Below are 20,643 nucleotides of genomic sequence, written 5' to 3' on the forward strand. Positions count from 1 at the left end.
ACTTTACCACCCGTAAAAGAGCAAGGAGGAATCTGCTGTGTGACACAGGGTTCTGTGACAACCTAGAGGTGTGGACGAGGATGGGGTGGGAGGTGGGAGGGGAGGTTCTGGAGGAAGGGAACACGTGTATACCTGTGAGTGATTCATGTTGAGGCATGGCACAATACTGTAGAGCAAATAGCCTACAAGAAAAAAAAATTTTTAAAGGAAACTTCCAGTTGTTCAAAAATTCTCCTTTCATGTCTCTGACTATAGAGGAAATCCATCACTTCATTGCCTTAATATTCATTCTCCCTTTCTCTAGCAATGAAGCCACTGATTTTCTGATTTGTGGGAAGACTGACTTCCTATCTTGGCTCCTGGTGATCGTTTCATAGTCACATCAACTGGAAGGAAGTGGGATGGATAAGACTGTCCCCTATCCCCTATCTCCTCTATTCTCTGCCTTCTGCTTCATTTATCTCATTCTCCACAGGTCTACATTCTCCATTCCCTCATTCCCATGGCAGAATATAGTACGTTTTGTTGTTACAGCCCCTATCCAGTTCCAAAGGACCAAGACTGCAATGAGCACACATTTCTCTACTACTTGATCCAACAGATATTACCATGAGCGCAGGGGCTTACATTAGTAGAAAGTTGTATGGCCCATTCCTCAAAAATATAGGATCAAACACAAAAGACAGGGTGGGTTCATCAGTTGGTGGCACCCCACCTGAAAGCTGTCTACTATTATCTTCACTTTTAATAATGCCTTTTTTTCTTCTCCACAATGTACCAACATTCCCAAATGATAGCATACCATGATTCAAACAAGGCAACATTTTTGAAGTCTGGCTGTCAACAACAGTTATAAAGAGAATCTAACGTTTCCAAGGTAACATCAGCATCAATGTCATCTTCCATAAAGGATGATGGAGGTTACCCAAGTCATTAGGCATGTTTTTCACAAAGGCTTTATCATCAGCCTCATATATTCAGATGTCTTCATGCAAGATTCCCAGTAGCTAACCCACAGCAAAGAAAGTTAATCTGTTGTCTTCATAATTTGCCCAATGTCAGCCAGAGTCTGAGGAATAACACAAGCATCACACAGGTGACAAATGGTTGGTTTGTTTCAAGGACAAGTTAACAAAGAAAAGGATTATTTGCATAAATTACAAAAGTGTGAAGTATCCTTGAACATCTAGATTATTATCCAAATTCTGCAGCTGGAAGCATACATTTAACAAACAACCATATGGAATAATCACTAGGTTCAGTGAATTTAATGAAAGCTTGACATACAACTAAATGGATTCAGAGCAAAGAGATTCCCAAAAGGAAGGAGAATTAGAACTTCACGTCATGTTGCCACAGAGATCCTATTAGTTGATAGCAATGAAAGCAGACATCAAATTATTTTTACATTATGTCTATTCCACCAACCAACATTGTGAAGGAAAAAAATATTTCATGACATAATTTAGCAAATACCTCCTCAGAATCTGAGCCATGCAGTCAGCTGTTAATCTTGTGCTGCCTTGCAAAAATCTCTTGATTGCCTTAGGTTGTCATGCAGTGATCTACGTTTGGACTTCCTCTTCTTAGCAAATTACAAGTTCCATGCGAACCCTACACCTAGCATGAGTAGACTCAATTAATTTTGTTTGAACAACTGATTATAAAACCGATAACAGTGATGGGTCAACTGTAGGTGTAATTACCAAGGAAGAATCCAGTTTCCAATTTTTAGACTCACCCCTACAATCATTCCATCATATTTGTGGTCCATGAGGAAAAGTACATTTCAATTGTTTGTTTTACTTGCTCAGTTATAGCCTTAGAACTTTTAACAGTGCCTGGCACAATCTAGGGGCTGAATAAGCATCTGTTAAGGGAGCAAATGAATTCCACCAATGTGATCAAGCATAACAGGAAGGGTCTGCATCCATTTAACTTTTCATATACAGACAGAACCATCCTTCTTCATTTCTATTTCTAATCCCTCCAAATCAATAGAAAAACCAGAAGACAAAAAAATATATACTGAGGGCTTAGAAAATGGACTTTTGAGAAAAGGGTTGGATGGCTGAAGTTGTTTCCCCTGGTGTCAACATTGGTTGTCTAGGCATCTTTACTTTTTTCTCATCCCAGGTGGTTTGAGTGGTAAAGAATCCACCTGCCACTATAGGAGACATGGGTTTGATCTGTGGGTTGGTCGGGAAGATCCCTTGCAAGAAGAAATGGCAACTCATTCCAGTATTCTTAACTAGAGAATCCCGTGGACAGAGGAACCTGGTGGACTACAGTCCATGGGGTCACAAAGAGTCAGACACGACTGAGCACACTCCCACCTCGCACACCACATTAAGTGTGCAATGACACACCACTTGTTCAATTGGTGATTTTAACTCAGATGATGAGACTGAGAGCTGACTTCATTAATCTCCTTACTTATATGAAGAAGTATTAAATGAAAGATTCTAGGCAGCTGCTGGTCATTTTGAATAAGAAGAAATGCCTTAAAGGGAAGCAAGAAAGAAATGGACTAGACATGAGAAAGAACTTCAAATTGATTAGATATTGAGAATATTCCAAGTAATGGTCATAAAATGGTCCTATCAGATACCTTCAAAGCAGAGAAAAACTTTTTTAAACTTTTACAAAATCCTCCAAGGAGACTATCTTCAATGGGTCCATAAGGTTCCTGCCTGTTCACTGAGACTTCATTGAGTCCCGATTCCCTCTGCTTCCTTAGGAGTGCATTCCCTGTCTCAGAATTTGAAATCAAAATATCAAGCAATTTAGATGTTGATTAATTAAATTCTGCCTTTCAAATTTTCAGGTATTAAAGAAATTATCCAATAAGAGGAATTATTTTCTCTGCACTAAGAATGGAGTGAGGTGCCATCACCATGTACACACTGCAAAGCAATATGCCCTCACTCTGAGGCACAAAACTGGTATTACTCATCTTTTCATAAATTATTTTAATTCAGTTCTGGAAAAACTTTTAATATAGATACTTTCCCTTTCTCCATCCACATACTCATTTGCATTTTCAGTTTCTAGGTTTGTAATATATATATTAAAAAATACTATTTAAATGTATAGTCCTTTGAGATTAACTGCTTTCTTCAGTTTACATATTTACAGAGAAATGGTCCAGGCCCAAAGTCACTGTAAATAATTGGTGGGAAAAAAGATCAAATTAGATCAATGTGTTTTTGCCAAAGCCCATGTGGCCCAGAAGCTTTTTTTAGATGTACATGGCATTGTATTCATCTATTGCTCTGTATTTCTCATTCTATGCTCATCTCTGGGTGATATCATTCATGCCCAGGAATTGTCAAGTGTTATCAAGAAGACCTACAGCCTTTACTCTGAATGCTGGACTCATCTAGCAACTGCAACCTGATATTTCCTTTTGGACATTTCAAATGCCTCTCAAAATCTACCAATTTAAACTTTAACTCATGAACTTTTCCTATGTCCTCCTCTGCTAAAACGCATGGCCTCTTCCAGGGATGTCTGCCTCAGGGACGAGAACTACCATCCACCCTGCTGTGCAAACCACAAAGCACTGTCACATTAGGGCCTGCTGATCTACATGTCCTAAAATATCTTTCACACTTGTTTTCTGTATTTCCAGTGGCTCCACTCTAGTCCAGCCTACGTTATCTGTTTCTGCAATATCCATCCTACTGCTCTCCCTGAATTCACACTTGCCTCCTCTTCAGTCCATTCTGGACTCTGTAGGCAAAGTGATCTTCTAAAACTAAAATGTCTCTTCCATCCTGAAAATGTTTTAGGAACAATAAAATCCTCAACAGGGCATAAAACAATCTTTGTGACCAAGCCCATTCCTCTGCTATGACCCATAATCAGGATATGTGTCTCCTGCTCTGTGCCCGAATTAGAGCCCTAAGTTTGCTATGTGTCCATGATATGTGTCCACTGATAAGTCTGACGCTTCACTAGACTAAACAATCTTAAAGGCGGGAATAATGTGCATTTTTCTCAGTCTCATTCTAGAAGTAACACAGTTCATAGCACCAATAGATGCCCCACAAATAACTCTTCAATGGGTGATGAACAGGTGACCTTTTATTGAAGGATAAGTAGCCCTCTGGAGATACAATTTCAGAAAGATATAGATTCAGGATATTACTTTCCAATGGAACCCTTCTACCTCTCCCAGAATATTTGAAATTCCAAGACTAAGGCACAAGGCCTTTTATTCCACTATTTGAAAGAAGGCTTAAAATAGAAAAGCCCTTGGGAGCTAGGGGAAATATATTTAGGCCCTGGAGACAGTATGTCAAAGAGAGAAAAAGCGAAGCTAAAAGGGAGGCTGCTTCCCTTGCAATTTCCCTGAGGCCTCAGAGGAGTTACCAGACAACAGATCAGGGTGTTTCTAAAGCTCCTTCTCCTTATAACTGTGGATTTAATTTCATTCCAGTTTCTAGACTCAATGCTGTCCAAGGGCAAGGGAAATTGAAGGACTTGGGAATCTCAGGCACTCCAGAATTCAGCTAAGCTTGTCTTGGCCTTGTAATTTAGGCATAAGATCTATGATTCTTTTTTTTTTTTTTTTTTTTAAGGAAAAAACCATGCTTAATTGAAAAATAAAGCAATGCATCTGAAATAAGACTCTGTTTAACAACATAAATTGTAACTGCTGAGGCCTGTTAAGTGGTACTATGAAATTTAGGTATAAATTATCAACACAGTTTCTTCCCTTACCCCAATTCAGCCATCTGCATATTAAAAACAAGGACTGTCTCATTAATTTGAACTGTGTACCTGTAAAGCCAATCTCTATTCCTAAACAACGGATCAAAGGATGGGAGGTTTTAAACAAAGATTTCCATACTGAGGAGCTCCCAGATAACAGCAAAGAAAGTCAATATTTTCCTTATGAAAAACTTACATGAGAGAGAGGGTGGGATGATTTGGGATAATGGCATTGTAACATGTATAATATCATATAAGAAACAAATCGCTAGTCCAGGTTCGATGCAGGATACAGGATGCTTGGGGCTGGTGCACTGGGATGACCCAGAGGGATGATATGGGGAGGGAGGTGGGAGGGGGGTTCAGGATTGGGAACACGTATACACCCGTGGCGGATTCATGTTGATGTATGGCAAAACCAATACAATATTGTAAAGTAATTAGCCTCCAATCAAAATAAATAAATTAAAAAAAACTTACATGAAAGACACATAAGACAATAAATGATATTTAACTAATCCACAAAATTTAAAACACAATTTCATCAAAATGACCTCTACAATTTTCCTTTAAAGACATTCTCAAATCTCAGAATGGTTTAACGTGACATACTGGAAGTACTATATTTTGAAAGAAAGTACTAAAGTTATTGACAGAATGTGGTCCACTGGAGAAGGGAATGGCAAACCACTTCAGTATTCTTGCCTTGAGAACCCCATGAACAGTATGAAAAGGCAAAATGATAGGATACTGAAAGAGGAACTCCCCAGGACTGTAGGTGCCCAATATGCTATTTGAGATCAGTGGAGAAATCACTCCAGAAAGAGTTTGTTGTTTCTTCCATCAGAAACAACACCGAGATGCGGATGTGACTGGTGATGGAAGTAAAGTCCAATGCTGTAAAGAGCAATATTGCATAGGAACCTAGAATGTTAGGTCCATGAATCAAGGCAAACTGAATGTGGTCAAACAGGAGATGGCAAGAGTGAACGTCGACATTCTAGGAATCAGCAACTAAGATGGACTGGAATGGGTGAATTTAACTCAGATGACCATTATATCTACTACTGTGGGCAGGAATCCCTTAGAAGAAATGGAGTAGCATCATAGTCAACAAAAGAGTCCAAAATGCAGCACTTGGATGCAATCTCAAAAACGACAGAATGATCTCTGTTCATTTCCAAGGCAAACCATTCAGTATTACGGTAATGCAAGTCTATGTCCTGACCAGTAATGCTGAGCTGAACTTGAACGGTTCTATGAAGACCTTTGTTGCTGCTAAGTCACTTCAGTCGTGTCCGACTCTGTGCGACCCCAGAGATGACAGCCCACCAGGCTCCCCCGTCCCTGGGATTCTCCAGGCAAGAACACTGGAGTGGGTTGCCATTTCCTTCTCCAATGCATGAAAGTGAAAAGTGAAAGGGAAGTCACTCAGTCGTTTCCGACTCTTAGCGACCCCGTGGACTGCAGCCTACCAGGCTCCTCTGTCCATGGGATTTTCCAGGCAAGAGTACTGGAGTGGGATGCCATTGCCTTCTCCAATGAAGACCTATAAGACCCTTTAAAACTAATACCCCAAAAAGATGCCTTTTTCATTATAGGGGACTGGAATGAAAAAGTACAAAGTCAAGAAACACCTGGAGTAACAGGCAAATTTGGCCTTGGAGTAGAGTGAAGCAGGGCAAAGGCTAATAGAGTTTTGCCAAGAGAACACACCGGTCATAGAAAATCCTCTTTTCCAAAAACACAAGAGAAGACTCTACACATGGACATCACCAGAGGGCCAACACCAAAATCATATTGATTATATTCTTTGTAGCCAAAGATGGAGAAGCTCTATACAGTCAGCAAAAACAAGACGGGGAGCTGACTGTGGCTCAGATCATGAAATTCTTATTGCCAAATTCAGACTTAAATTGAAGAAAATGGGGAAAACCACTAGACCACTCAGGTATGACCTAAATCAAATCCCTTATGATTATACAGTGGAATTAAGAAATAGATTTAAGGGACTAGATATGATAGGTAAGAGTGCCTGATGAACTATGAGTGGAGATTCTTGACATTGTACAGGAGACAGGGATAAAAACCATCCCCAAGAAAAAGAAATGCAAAAAAGAAAAATGGCTGTCTGAGAAGGTCTTACAAATAGCTGTCAATAGAAGAGAAGCAAAAAGCAAAGGAGAAATGGAAACATATACCCATTTGAATAAAGAGTTTCAAAGAATGGCAAGGAGAGATAAGAAAGCCTTCCTTAGCAATCAATGCTAAGAAATAGAGGAAAACAATAGGATGGGAAAGACTAGAGATCTCTTCAAGAAAATTAGAGATACCAAGGGAACATGTCATGCAACGACAGGCTCAAAAAAGGACAGAAATGGTATGGACCTAACAAAAGGAGTGGCAAGAATACACAGAAGAACTGTACAAAAAAGATCTTCACGACCCAGATAATCACGATGGTGTGATCACTCACCTAGAACCAGACACCCTGGAATGTGAAGTCAAGTGGGCCTTAGGAAGCATCACTATGAACAAAGCTAGTGGAGGTGATGGAACTCCACTTGAGCTATTTCAAATCATAAAAGATGATGTAGTGAAAGTTCTGCACTCTATATGCCAGCAAATTTGGAAAATTTAGCAGTGGTCACAGGACTGGAAAAGGTCAGTTTTCATTCCAATCCTTAAGAAAGGCAATGCAAAAGAATGCTCAAACTACCACACAGTTGCACTCATCTCACATGCTACTAACGTAATGCTTAAAATTCTACAAGCAAGGCTTCAACAATACGTGACCTATGAACTTCCAGATGTTCAAACTGGTTTTAGAAAAGGCAGAGAAACCAGAGATCAAATTGCCAACATCTGCTGGATCATTGAAAAAGCAAGGGAGTTCCAGAAAAACATCTATTTCTGCTTTATTGACTATGCCAAAGCCTTTGGCTGTGTGGATCACAATAAACTGTGGAAAATCCTGAAAGAGATGGGAATACCAGACCACCTGACCTGCCTCTTGAGAAACCTATACGCAGGTCAGGAAGCAAAAGTTAGAACTGGACATGGAACAACAGACTGGTTCCAAGTAGGAAAAGGAGTACGTCAAGGCTGTATATTGTCACCCTGCTTATTTAACTTATATGCAGAGTACATCATGAGAAATGTTGGGGTGGATGAAGCTCAAGCTGGAATCAAGATTGCCGGGAGAAATATCAATATCCTCAGATATGCAGATGACACCACTCTTATGGCAGAAAGTGAAGAAGAACTAAAGAGCCTCTTGATGAAAGTGAAAGTGGAGAGTGAAAAAGTTGGCTTAAAGCTCAACATTCAGAAAACTAAGATCATAGCATCTGGTCCCATCACTTCATGACAAATAGATGGGGAAACAGTGGCAGACTTTGTTCATTTGGGCTCCAAATTCACTGCAGATGGTGATTGCAGCCATGAAATTAAAAGATGCTTACTCTTGGAAGGAAAGTTATGACCAACCTAGACGTCATATTAAAAAGCAGAGACATTACTTTGTCAACAAAGATCCATCTAGTCAAGGCTATGCTTTTTTTCTGGGTGAGAGTTGGACTATAAAGAATTGATGCTTTTGAATTGTGGTGTTGTAGAAGACGCTTGAGAGTCCCTTGGACTGCAAGGAGATCCAACCAGTCCATCCTAAAGGTGATCAGTCCTGAGTGTTCATTGGATTGACTGATGCTGAAACTGAAACTCCAATACTTTGGCCTCCTGATGTCAACAGTGGACTCATTTGAAAAGCCCTGATGCTGGGAAAGATTGAAGGCAGGAGAAGAAGGGGACGACAGAGGATCAGATGGTTGGATGGCATCACCGATTTGATGGACATGAGTTTGGGTAGACTCCGGGAGTTGGTGATGGACAGGGAGGCCTGGTGTGCTGCAGTCCATGGGGTCACAAAGAGTCATACATGACTGAACAACTGAACTGAATGTAAGATAAAAACAAAAGGGATTCTCTTTTCAGCATTACAAGATAATATTGTAAGTTTTAACTTTTAACTTATCAAAAGAATTTGTTTTTAGATGACCCACCTTTATTTTTCAATTAAAAATACTAAAACAATAGACTGAACTATAGACTTCCCTCATAGCTCAGTTGGTAAAGAACCTGCCTGCAATGCAGGAGACCCCAGTTCAATTCCTGGTTTGGGAAGATCTGCTGGAGAAGTAATAGGCTGCCCACTCCTGTATTCTTGGGCTTCCCTTGTGGCTCAACTGGTAAAGAATCCACCTGCAATGCTGGGTTCAATCCCTGGGTTGGTAAGACCCCCTGGAGAAAGGAACGGCTACCCACTCTAGTATTGTGGCCTAGAGAATTCCATGGACTGTATAGTCCATGGGGTCACAAAGACTCGAACACGAGTGAGCCACTTTCACTTTCAATTTTATTAATATATACATCAACTTATTGAAACAGTGACTTCATAAAGTTTTCTCCCTAAAGATGGCACTTTCAGGTACAAAGATGCAGACATCTACAGCCTTCAGATGTTTATTTTAAAAGATTCTTCAACAGCATTTTGATAGCTAGTTTCCTCATCTAGCTGAAGATTCACAAATTCTCCGTAATCAAACTGATGTCTTTTGATTTCGATGACTAACAAAATTTCGAGTAATCTGGCTAGATCGCCCCAAGGAAGAGATACACAAATAGGCCACATCCCAGGAAGCATTCTGAAAGGTGATCACTGTCACAGTGATCCAGGAAATGCTCTCTCATCATATTTGATTCTTGACACAAAGGACACTTTAAAGTGGGATGCCCAGAAGAGCTTGTGTTCTCTTGGTAAGATTCTGTGTTGTCAGGTGTGGATGTTTCAGTCTTATTACTGTTCCCTACTGAATTTTGAGAGATCTTAAAGTTTGGAATGACAGAAGAAACACCATATTCCTCTCAATACTTCTTATGAGATTTGTAATGATGTCTCATGCAACAGAATTGAATCTGTTTTGCACAGCATCTGCAGCTACCAGAAAATTTCCTCATGATATTTTCAAGGTCTAAGGCCCATTCAGGACACAATCTCTCTCTCCTAGTTACATTTCCACGACAGAAGGGACAGTATATTCCGCTTTCTGTCATTGCAGTCAGGAAACATTTTCTACAGAAAACGTGCAGACAGGTCGCGATATACATGGGAGTTGTGAACACCTCCTGACAGACGGGGCAGAAGAAAACATCCTTGATATAGGATGAGGCCACAGAGAGCTCCTCACCCATGGTGGGGTATGGGGATGAAGGAAACCACAGGGGCAGTGGCCAAAGTAGTGGGTGACCAGGGTTCGGACCCCCTGCATGAACCCTGATATCTATGACTCTTATCCCAATCCTTCTGTTTGAAATTTCTGCCCTAGTGCTAACAACTTGTGCACAATTGTTATTTCTAAGATCTGTGTCTTTTATATCTTGTCCAGTACTGTCTGCTTCCTTGTGTCCCTCCAAGTTCAAGAGCTGCAGTACTGGTAGGAATCCCACCCCTAGACAGAATATGCTTTGTAGTTTCTAGTTAGTTGCTCAGTTGTATCCAAATCTTTGCCACCCCAAGGAATATAGAATGCCAGGCTCCTCTGTCCAAGGGATTTTCCAAGCAAGAATGCTTGAATGGGTTGTCACTTCCTTCTCCAGGGGATCTTCCCGACCCAGGGATCACACTTGCGTCTCCCGCTTGGAGGCAGGTTCTTCAGCGCTGAGCCATCTGGGAGCCTCGAGAGGTCATGGCAGAAGCTGGCAAATCCTTGGTGGCGAGTTTTTGCCCCAACTGCCTGGATTCTCTACTCCTCTGCTTTGTCAGGACATCAGTTCAGTTCAGTCGCTCAGTGGTGTCCGACTCTTTGCAACCCCATGGACTGCAGCACGCCAGGCCTCCCTGTACATCACCACCTCCTGCAGTCTACTCAAACTCATGTCCATTGAGTCTGTGATGGTATCCTAACCTCTGATCCTCTGTCTTCCCCTCCCTCGCCCACCTTCAAGCTTTCCCAGCATCTAGGTTTTCCCAGTGAGTCAGCTCTTCGCATCAGGTGGCCAAAGTAGTAGAGTTTCAGCTTCAGCATCAGTCCTTTCAATGAACACACAGGACTGGTCTCCTTTAGGATGGACTGGTTGGATATCCTTGCAGTCCAAGGGACTCTCAAGAGTCTTCTGCAACACCACAGTTCAAATGCATCAATTCTTTGGCACTCAGCTTTTTTCACAGTACAACTCTCACATCCATACATGACTACTGGAAAAACCATAGTCTTGACTAGATGGACCTCTGTTGGCAAAGCAATGTCTCTGCTTTTTAATATGCTGTCTAGGTTGGTCATAACATTCTTTCCAAGGAGTCAGTGTCTTTTAATTTCATCACAGTCACCATTAGCAGTGATTTTGGAGCCCAAAATAATAAAGTCTGTCACTGTTTCCCCATCTATTTCCCATGAAGTGATGGGACTGAATGCTATGATCTTAGTTTTGTGAATGTTGAGTTTTAAGCCAACTTTTTCACTCTCCTCTTTCACTTTCAACAATAGGCTCTTTAGTTCTTCTTCACTTTCTGCCATAAGGGTGGTGTCATCTGCATATCTGAGGTTAATGATATTTCTCCTGGCAATCTTGATTCCAGCTTGTGCTTCATTCAGACCAGCATTTCTCATGATGTACTCTGCATATAAGTTAAACAAGCAGGGTGACAATATACAGTCTTGATGTACTCGTTTCCCTATTTAGAACCAGTCTATTGTTCCATGTCCAGTTCTAACTGTTGCTTCTTGACCTGCATACAAATTTCTCAAGAGGTAGGTCAGGTGGTCTGGTATTCCCATATCTTTCATAATTTTCCAAAGGTTGTTGTGATCCATACAGTCAAAGGCTTTGGCATAGTCAATAAAGCAGAAGTAGATGCTTTTCTGGAACTCTCTTGCTTTTTCAATGATCCAGTGGATGTTGGCAATTTGATCTCTGGTTTCTTTGCCTTTTCTAAATCCAATTGAACATCTGGAAGTTCACAGGTCATGTTCTGTTGAAGCCTGGCTTGGAGAATTTTGAGCATTACTTTGCTAGTTCATGAGATGAGTGCAATTGTGCGGTAGTTTGAGCATTCTTTGGCATTGCCTTTCTTTGGGATTGGAATGAAAACTGACCTTTTCCAGTCCTGTGGCCACTGCTCAGTTTTCCAAATTTGCTGACATACTGAGTGCAGCACTTTCACAGCATCACCTTTTAGGATTTAAAATAGCTCATCTGGAGTTCCATTAGCTCCACTAGCTTTGTTTGTAGTGATGCTTCCTAAGGCCCACTTGACTTCACATTCCAGGATGTCTGGCTCTAGGTGAGTCATCACATCATTGTGATTATCTGGGTCATGAAGATCTTCTTTGTATAGTTCTTCTGCTTCTTCATATCTTCTGTTTCTGTTAGGTCCATACCTTTTCTGTCCTTTATTGAGCCCATCTTTTCATGAAAAGTTCCCTTGGTATCTCTAACTTTCTTAAAGAGCTCTCTAGTCTTTCCCATTCTATTGTTCTCTTCTAATTCTTTGCATTGATCATTGAGGAAGGCTTTCTTATCTCTCCTTGCCAATCTTGGAACTCTGCATTCAAATGGTATATCTTCTTCCTTTTCTCCTTTGCCTTTCTCATCTCTTCTTTTCATAGCTGTTTGTAAGGCCTCCTCAGACAACCATTTTGGTTTTTTGAATTTCTTTTTCTTGTGGAAGCTCTTGATCACTGCTTCCTTTTCAATGTTACAAACCTCCTTCATAGTTCTTCAGGCACTCTAACAGACCTTACCCCTTGAATCTATTTGTCACTTCCACTGTATATTCATAAGGGAGCTGATTTAAGTCATACCTGAATGGTCTAGTGGTTTTTCCCACTTTCTTCAACGTAAGTCTGAATTTGGCAATAAGGAGTTCATGATCTGAGCCACAGTCAGCTCCTGGTCTTATTTTTGCTGACTGTATAGACCTGCGGTGGTGGCCAGGAGGAGTTACCCCACACTCGAGGCCAGGGGCGGTGGCCGGGAGGACCAACCCCATATCCAAGGAGCGGTGGATGCACAGGCGCAGGAGGGCCTAGAGGAGCTATCCCACGTTGAAGGTCAGGAAGGGCGGTGGTGAGGAGATACCCCTCGTCCAAGGTAAAGAGCAGCGGCTGCACTTTGCTGGGACAGCCATGAAGAGATACCCCATGCCCAAGGTAAGAGAAACCCAAGTAAGATGGTAGGTGTTGCAAGAGGGCATCAGAGGGCAGACACACTGAAACCATACTCACAGGAAACTAGTCAATATAATCACACTAGGACCACAGCCTTGTCTAACTCAATGAAATTAAGCCATGTCTGTAGGGCAACCCAAGACGGGCGGGTCATGGTGGAGAGATCTGACAGAATGTGGTCCACTGGAGAAGGGAATGGCAAACTACTTCAGTATTCTTGCCTTGAGGACCCCATGAACAGTATGAAAAGGCAAAATGATAGGATACTGAAAGAGGAACTCCCCAGGTCAGTAGGTGCCCAATATGCTACAGGAGATCAGTGGAGAAATAACTCCAGAAAGAATGAAGGGATGGGGCCAAACCAAAAACAATACCCAGCTGTGGATGTGACTGGTGACAGAAGCAAGGTCCGATACTTAAAGAGTAATATTGTATAGGAACCTGGAAAGTCAGATCCATGAATCAAGGCAAATTGGAAGTGGTCAAACAAGAGATGGCAAGAGTGAAAGTCGACATTCTAAGAATCAGCAAACTCAAATGGACTGGAATGGGTGAATTTAACTCAGATGACCATTATATCTACTACTGCGGACAGGAATCCCTCAGAAGAAATGGAGTAGCCATCATGGTCAACAACAGAGTCTGTAATGCAGTACTTGGATGCAATCTCAAAAATGACAGAATGATTTTTGTTCATTTCCAAGGCAAACCATTCAATAACTCAGTAATCCAAGTCTATGCCCCAACCAGTAATGCTGAAGAAGCTGAAGTTGAATGGTTCTATGAAGACCTACAAGACCTTTTAGAACTAACACCCAAAAAAGATGTCCTTTTCATTATAGGGGACTGGAATGCAAAAGTAGGAAGTCAAGAAACACCTGGAGTAACAGGCAAATTTGGCCTTGGAATAGGGAATGAAGCAGGGCAAAGACTAATAGAGTTTTGCCAAGAAAATGCACTGGTCATAGCAAACACCCTCTTTCAACAACACAAGAGAAGACTCTACACATGGACATCACGAGATGGTCAACACCAAAATCAGATTGATTATGTTCTTTGCAGCCAAAGATGGAGAAGCTCTATACAGTCAACAAAAACAAGACCAGGAGCTGACTGTGGCTCAAATCATGAACTCTTTATTGCCAAATTCAGACTTAAATTGAAGAAAGTACGGAAAACCATCGGAGAAGGCAATGGCACCCCACTCCAGCACTCTTGCCTGGAAAATTCCATGGATGGAAGAGCCTGGTAGGCTGTAGTCCATGGAGTCCCTAAGAGTCGGCCATGACTGAACAACTTCATTTTCACTTTTCACTTTCATGCACTGGAGAAGGAAATGGCAACCCACTCCAGTGTTCTTGCCTGGAGAATCCCAGGGACGGCGGAGCCTGTTAGGCTGCTGTTTATGGGGTCGCACAGAGTCAGACACAACTGAAGCGACTTAGCAGGGAAAACCACTAGACTATTCAGGTATGACCTAAATCAAATTCCTTATGATTATACAGTGGAAGTGAGAAATAGTTTTAAGGGACTAGATCTGATAGATAGAGTGCCTGATGAACTAGGGACTGAGGTTTGTGACACTGTACAGGAGACAGGGATCAAGACCATCCCCACGGAAAAGAAATGCAAAAAAGCAAAATGGTTGTCTGGGGAGGCCTTACAAATAGCTGTGAAAAGAAGAGAAGCGAAAAGCAAAGGAGAAAAGGAAACATATAAGCATCTGAATGCAGAGTTCCAAAGAATAGAAAGAAGAGATAAGAAAGCCTTCCTCAATGATCAATGCAAAAAAATAGAGGAAAACAACAAAATGGGAAAGACTAGAGATCTCTTCAAGAAAATTAGAGATACCAAGGGAATATTTCATGCAAAGATGGGCTCGATAAAGGACAGAAATGGTATGGACCTAACAGAAGCAGAAGGTATTAAGAAGAGGTGGCAAGAATACACAGAGGAACTGTACAAAAAAGATCGTCACGACCCAGATAATCATGATCGCGTGATCACTGACCTAGAGCCAGACATCCTGGAATGTGAAGTCAAGTGGGCCTTAGAAAGCAACAGTATGAACAAAGCTAGTGGAGGTGATGGAATTCCAGTGGAGCTATTTCAAATCCTGAAAGATGATGCTGTGAAAGTGCTGCACTCAATATGCCACCAAATTTGGAAAACTCAGCAGTGGTCACAGGACTGGAAAAGGTCAGTTTTCATTCCAATCCCAAAGAAAGGCAATGCCAAAGAATGCTCAAACTACTGCATAATTGCACTCATCTCATATGCTAGTAAAGTAATGCTCAGAATTCTCCAAGCCAGGCTTCAGCAATACATGAACTGTGAACTTCCTGATGTTCAAGCTGGTTTTAGAAAAGGCAGAGGAACCAGAAATCAAATTGCCAACATCCGCTGGATCATGGAAAAAGCAAGAGAGTTCCAGAAAAACATCTATTTCTGCTTTATTGACTATGCCAAAGCCTTTGACTGTGTGGATCACAATAAACTGTGGAAAATTCTGAAAGAGATGGGAATACCAGACCACCTGATCTGCCTCTTGAGAAATTTGTATGCAGGTCAGGAAGCAACAGTTAGAACTGGACATGGAACAACAGACTGGTTCCAAATAGGAAAAGGAGTACGTCAAGGCTGTATATTGTCACCCTGTTTATTTAACTTCTATGCAGAGTACATCATGAGAAACGCTGGACTGGAAGAAACACAAGCTGGAATCAAGATTGCCGGGAGGAACATCAATAACCTCAGACATGCAGATGACACCACCCTTATGGCAGAAAGTAAAAAGGAACTAAAAAGCCTCTTGATGAAAGTGAAAGTGGAGAGTGAAAAAGTTGGCTTAAAGCTCAACATTCAGAAAACGAAGATCATGGCATCCTGTCCCATGACTTCACGGGACATAGATGGGGAAATGGAAACAGTGTCAGACTTTATTTTTGGGGGCTCCCAAATCACTGCAGATGGTGACTGCAGCCATGAAATTAAAAGACGCTTACTCCTTGAAAGGAAAGTTATGACCAACCTAGATAGCATATTCAAAAGCAGAGACATTACTTTGCCAACAAATGTCCGTCTAGTCAAGGATATGGTTTTTCCTGTGGTCATGTATGGATGTGAGAGTTGGACTGTGAAGAAGGCTGAGCATGGAAGAATTGATGCTTTTGAACTGTGGTGTTGGAGAAGACTCTTGAGAGTCCCTTGGACTGCAAGGAGATCCAACCAGTCCATTCTGAAGGAGATCAGCCCTGGGATTTCTTTGCAAGGAATGATGCTAAAGCTGAAACTTCAGTACTTTGACCACCTCATGCGAAGAATTGACTCATTGGAAAATACTCTGATGCTGGGAGGGATTGGAGGCAGGAGGAAAAGGGGACGACAGAGGATGAGATGGCTGGATAGCATCACTGACTCGATGGACGTGAGTCTGAGTGAACTCTGGGAGTTGGTGATGGACAGGGAGGCCTGGCGTGCTGCGATTCATGGGGTCGCAAAGAGTCGGACATGACTGAGCAACTGAACTGAACTGAACTGGTAGAGCTTCTCCATCTTTGGCTGCAAAAAATATAATCAATCTGATTTCAGTATTGACCATCTGGTGATGTCCATGTATAGAGTCTTCTCTTGTGGACCACAGCCTTGTCTAACTCAATGGAACTATGAGCCAAGCCATGTAGGGCTGCCCAAGATCAACCAGTCATGGTGGAGAGTTCTTACAAAACGTGTTCCCCTGGAAAATGGAATAGCAAACCACTTCAGTATCCTTGCCTTGAGAACCCCATGAACAGTATGAAAAGGCAAAAAGATTGGACACTGAAAGATGAACTCCCCTGGTCGGTAGGTGCCGAATATGCTACCACAAATCAGTGGATAAATAACTCCAGAAAGAATGAAGGGATGGAGCCAAAGCAAAAACAACACCGTGACGTGGATGTGACTGGTGATGGAAGTAAAGTCCGATGCTGTAAAGAGCAATATTGCATAGGAACCTGGAATGTTAGGTCCATGAATCAAGGCAAATTGGAAGTGGTCAAACAGGAGATGGCAAGAGTGCACGTCGATATTCTAGGAATCAGCAACTTAAAATGGACTGGAATGAATTTAATTCATTCCAATTGAGTGAATTTAACTGGGTGAATTTAACTCAGATGACCATTATATCTACTACTGTGGGCAAGAATCCCTTAGAAGAAATGGAGTAGCTATCATAGTCAACAATAGAGTCCAAAATACAGTACTTGGATGCAATCTCAAAGACGACAGAATGATCTCTGTTCATTTCCAAGGCAAATCATTCAATATCACAGTAATCCAAGTAATGCACCAACCAATAACACTGAAGAAGCTGAAGTTGAAAGGTTCTATGAAGACCTACGAGACCTTCTAGAACTAACACCCAAAAAAATGTCCTTTTCATTATAGGGGACTGGAATGCAAAAGCAGGAAGTCAAGAAATACCTTGAGTAACAGGCAAATTTTGGCAAAGGCAATGGCACTCCATTCCAGTACTCTTGCCTGGAAAATCCTATGGACGGAGGAGGCTGGTGGGCTGCAGTCCATGGGGTTGCTAAGAGTAGGACACAACTGAGTGACTTCACTTTCACTTTTCATTTTCATGCATTAGAGAAGGAAATGGCAACCCACTCCAGTGTTCTTGCCTGGAGAATCCCAGGGACGGGGGAGCCTGGTGGGCTACACAGAGTCAGACACGACTGAAGCCACTTAGCAGCAGCAGCAGCAACAGGCAAACTTGGCCTTGGAGTAGAGAATGAAGCAGGGCAAAGGCTTATAGAGTTTTGCCAAGAGAATGCACTCATCAGGACAATAAGGAGGTCCTTTTTTGAACCATACTTGGACTGTTATCAGATGGCGGTCTATTACTCAAATCCTTCTTCCTGAGAGTCTCTGCTCCACATGAATGTGCAGGTCTAATATCAAATCCCGATTCCTCCCTATTTGTCACACATCATTGATTCTATTTGTCCTATTCAGTTATATCATCACTCTGTAGGCTGAAAAGCAGAGACATTACTTTGCCAACAAAGGTCCGTCTAGTCAAGGATATGGTTTTTCCAGTGGTCATGTATGGATGTGAGAGTTGGACTGTGAAGAAGGCTGAGCATGGAAGAATTGATGCTTTTGAACTGTGGTGTTGGAGAAGACTCTTGAGAGTCCCTTGGACTGCAAGGAGATCCAACCAGTCCATTCTGAAGGAGATCAGCCCTGGGATTTCTTTGCAAGGAATGATGCTAAAGCTGAAACTCCAATACTTTGGCCACCCTTATGCAAAGAGTTGACTCATTGGAAAAGACTCTGATGCCGGGAGAGATTGGGGGCAGGAGGAGAAGGGGACAACAGAGGATGAGATGGCTGGATGGCATCACTGACTCGATGGACGCGAGTCTGAGTGAACTCCGGGAGTTGGTGATGGACAGGGAGGCCTGGCGTGCTGCGATTCATGGGGTCGCAAAGAGTCAGACATGACTGAGCGGCTGAACTGAACTGAACTGAACTGAGGCTAAGAAGATTGAACAAAGTGCTTCTTTGGAGAAGAGATGCTAGGATGGCCCCAGTTAACCCCACCTTCCGATATCCCATGTTTTCTGTACAATCTCCTTAGCCTGAGTGTTGGCAGGACCTGTGATTTATTTCTAAGCAGGGGAAAAAGGCAAAGTGGATGAGAAGTCATTTCCTTGATTATGTTACATTCAACTGTAACTTCCTTCTTGTCGGATAACTTTCTCTACTGATTCTATCCTATCCACTGATTTACTCATTGTTGGTTTTGACTATGTAAACTGGCCAATGCAGTATCCTACATGACAAAGAACTCAGGGAAGCCTTCAGCTAACAGGCAGCAAGGAGCTGATATTCTTCAATAAGGAAATGGATAAACAAGCTCTAATATATCCATATGATAGAATACAATTCAGCAATTTTAAAAGAGAATGAGGTATCAACTCACTTAAAGATAGGGGAGATTCTTAATTGCCTTCAGTATTGGTGACTGAAAGAAGTCAGTCTCAAGGGCTATGTACTGTATAATTCCATTTGTATAATGTTATCACAAACACAAAACTGAGACAGTGAACAGGTCAGTGATAGGTGAAGATTTGGAGGGGGGCTGTATAAGTGAAGCAGAAGAGATTTTTTGGTGCAGTTCAACTATATTATATTATACTGTAATGGTGTATACATGATCCTACACATTTGTCAAAACCCATGGAATTTTAGAGGGGACTGAATTTTAAAGTATGCAGATTTTTAAAAAGTCATTTAGGAGTCCAGGGAATCCCAGAATGGAAATGCAGACTGTGACAAAAGAATATGCTTTCCAAATGTATACAACTGTGGGAATTAAGGCAAGAAAATACAGACCTAAGTAACTTTGGAAACAGGCAGAGTTTGTAAGACTAAAGAGAAAAGGAACTACACATAACCACTGTCCTCTAGTCTAAGGATATAGACAAACACATCTGAAATCACTACTCATGTATACCAGAATCAAACACTCAAGTGAATGAATAGCTGATGATAGAAGCCAGGTTTCTCACTGCTTAAGTGAGAGATCACAGAAAAACACTAAGAAAAGCCTAGATTGATCCATGTGATGCCGAATTACATCTGGATGCATAGGAATGAACTCATCTTTAGCTTAGTACAGATATAGCTGGATATCTAGACCGAGGTATGTGTATATTCACGGGTTCAGATACACACACATCTGGAGAAGGAAATGGCAACCCACTCCAGTACTCTTGCCTGGAAAATCCCATGGACGGAGGAGCCTGGTAGGCTACAGTCCATGGGGTCACAAAGGGTTGGACACAACTGAGTGACTTCACTTTCTTTCTTTCTATACACACACATACTATATTGTTTTGTCTACTAAATGGATCTGATAGCAACAACAAAACATCAGCTATAGATTTCTAATTATATCCTCCAATAAAAGGCACCAGGGCTCCCTGGAGAAATAGAGATGGAGTGGAGATGGAAACATACAAGATGAGCATTTTATGATGCCAGAACATAAGGAATTGCTAAATAATAGTAACAGTGACTATTACATAATAGGATTATACTAGGGGGACAGGAGGCAACTGAAGGAGTGCCCAATGTCCAAAGCTGGAATAATTAAGAGCAAAATATCAAAGAGTAGTACTGGCTTATAAACCAAAAGATACAGTAAACAAACATAAACATGCAGGAGGCTATACTGATATAAGTGAATGAATAAATGACAATCAAACCAATTGTGCAGAAAATTCCAAATAATCAAGGTGGATACTCTACCTTTAAGGAGATGGGAGGATAACTTTATACTCCCTGAAGTATGAACTGACAAAGTAATTTCTTCCAATGAGTATGGTATGCAAAAGAGAAAGGAATGACTACAGTGGAGAAACCTGACAAACAGCACCTTAAGTCAGATGATTAAGATCAACAAGAAGTCATGTTAACAGGATGTGCCTTTGCTATGGGGTGTTAAGATGGGCACTTTACCTTTGTGATCATCCTCCCCAAATCCCATAAACACAGTCTAACTTATAAAAAAAGAAATGCCTACAAAACACTGGTCTAGTACTCCTCAAAACTATCAAAGGCGTCAAAAACATGACAAATTCTGAGAAACTGTCACAGTCAAGAGAAGCTTAAGGGGACAGAGCAACTAAATATGATATCTTGGATG

General features: G+C 41.5%; 1 protein-coding gene and 1 pseudogene across 10 annotated transcripts in view; both read right to left on the reverse strand.

The window, feature by feature from the left end:
* Positions 1–20,643, reverse strand: part of KCNN2 (potassium calcium-activated channel subfamily N member 2) — a 504,825-nt gene that overhangs the window by 428,651 nt on the left and 55,531 nt on the right. The window lies entirely within an intron of this gene.
* Positions 9,233–10,399, reverse strand: LOC147365487 (E3 ubiquitin-protein ligase RNF138-like; annotated as a pseudogene).

This window comes from Bos grunniens, chromosome 10 (genome assembly GCF_055505025.1).
Source record: "Bos grunniens cultivar Pamir isolate PY7600 chromosome 10, Bosgru_T2T1.0, whole genome shotgun sequence".
NCBI classification, from domain to species: domain Eukaryota; kingdom Metazoa; phylum Chordata; class Mammalia; order Artiodactyla; family Bovidae; genus Bos; species Bos grunniens.